This window comes from Ursus maritimus, unplaced genomic scaffold (genome assembly GCF_017311325.1).
Source record: "Ursus maritimus isolate PB19 unplaced genomic scaffold, ASM1731132v1 scaffold_21, whole genome shotgun sequence".
In the NCBI taxonomy this organism is placed as follows: domain Eukaryota; kingdom Metazoa; phylum Chordata; class Mammalia; order Carnivora; family Ursidae; genus Ursus; species Ursus maritimus.
Window position 1 is genome coordinate 41,009,128 of NW_024424564.1, and position 1,535 is coordinate 41,010,662.

The window sequence follows — 1,535 nt, forward strand, 5'->3', positions numbered from 1 at the left end:
CCCCCCCCCCCCCCCCCCCCCCCCCGCAAGCACCATTTCTGGTGCCCCTACCTTTATTCCTGGAGTCTTCTGGGAGAAACATCCAGGTGGCTTTAGGAGAAAAAAACATCTTCCCACAGCACCACCAAGTGGCTGAGTCTCTGCCCATTAAAAACTCCATCAACAGAGGCTTGCTCCCAGGAGCCAAGGCACAAAATATCTAACCACCAGGACCGAGAAAAAGAAGTTGGCAAAACTGAGGTGGGGTGGAAAAATTCAGCGGAGATCCAGGAGGCATGGATGCCCTCACGACAGGAAGAAGACAAGCGGTTAAAGCTCTTCATTAAGAAGCAATTTGGCAGAAATTCATAGACTGTTATGGCAGCAAGTGGCCAACCCTTTCCTTTTTATAGATGGGAAAACTAAGGCCCTGGGAAGTTCATGCTCTTACAGGGTGACATCAGGGCAATGACGTACTCTGTGCAAAGTTAATGGTCTTATTGCATCCCTGCAAGTCTAAGAAAGAGGTATTACTGCTCCCCAGTTTCATGGATAAAGATAGGAAAAAATCAATAAGAACAATGTTTTATGATACCTGAAAATTATGTGCAATTCAGATTTCAGTGCTTTCATAAAGAGACAAGGTTATGAGACAATAAATAAGAACAATGTTTTATGATACCTGAAAATTATGTGCAATTCAGATTTCAGTGCTTTCATAAATAAAGAGTTTTTGGAACATAGCCCCATCTGTATCTATGTACATCTATGGATGCTTTCAAGCCATAAGAACAGAATTGAGTGTTTTGACAGAGACTATATGACTGTCAAAGCCTAAAATATTTACTACCCGGCACTTCATGAAAAATTACCAGCTCCTAGGATAGAGACTCAAAGAACTTGAGGAACCCAGGGAGAGGTGCCTGGGTGGCTCAGTCGTTTAAACATCTGCCTTCAGCTCAGGTCCTGATCCCGGGTCCTGGGATTGAGTTCCGCACGGGCTCCCTGCTCAGCGGGAAGCCTGCTTCTCCCTCTCCCACTCCCTCTGCTGGTGTTTCCTCTCTCGCTATGTCTCTCTCTGTCCAATAAATAAATAAAATCTTAGGAAAAAAAAAAGAAGTGATATGATGGGGGGGAATGGAATATGAAGGTAGAGGACCAGGTGTGTCACTGACTGTGGGATCTACAAAATGAGAGTTAGTAATAAAAAACTCCATGTAATTCCTTTACCATAAGATGGTGTGCTTCTCAATGTCTCTAATTAATCTGTTCTGCAACAGAAAAATATTAAATACAATTACATATTACTTGTCCTCAAGCAAAAACAATAATAATAATAATAATAACAACAATAATAATAATAAATAAAACTCCCTGTGGGGTTTGTTGTGTGCATGAGCTAAAAAGCTAGATGCAAAAACTCTCTGCACTGCAAAATGTTCCACATTTGTGTCCACTGTTGTTTATGAGATCAGAGCCAGTTTAGGGTCCCAATCTTCCAACTCCTCATCCTGTACACTTTCCACTGTATCACATCGTCTCTCTGGACCTTGGTT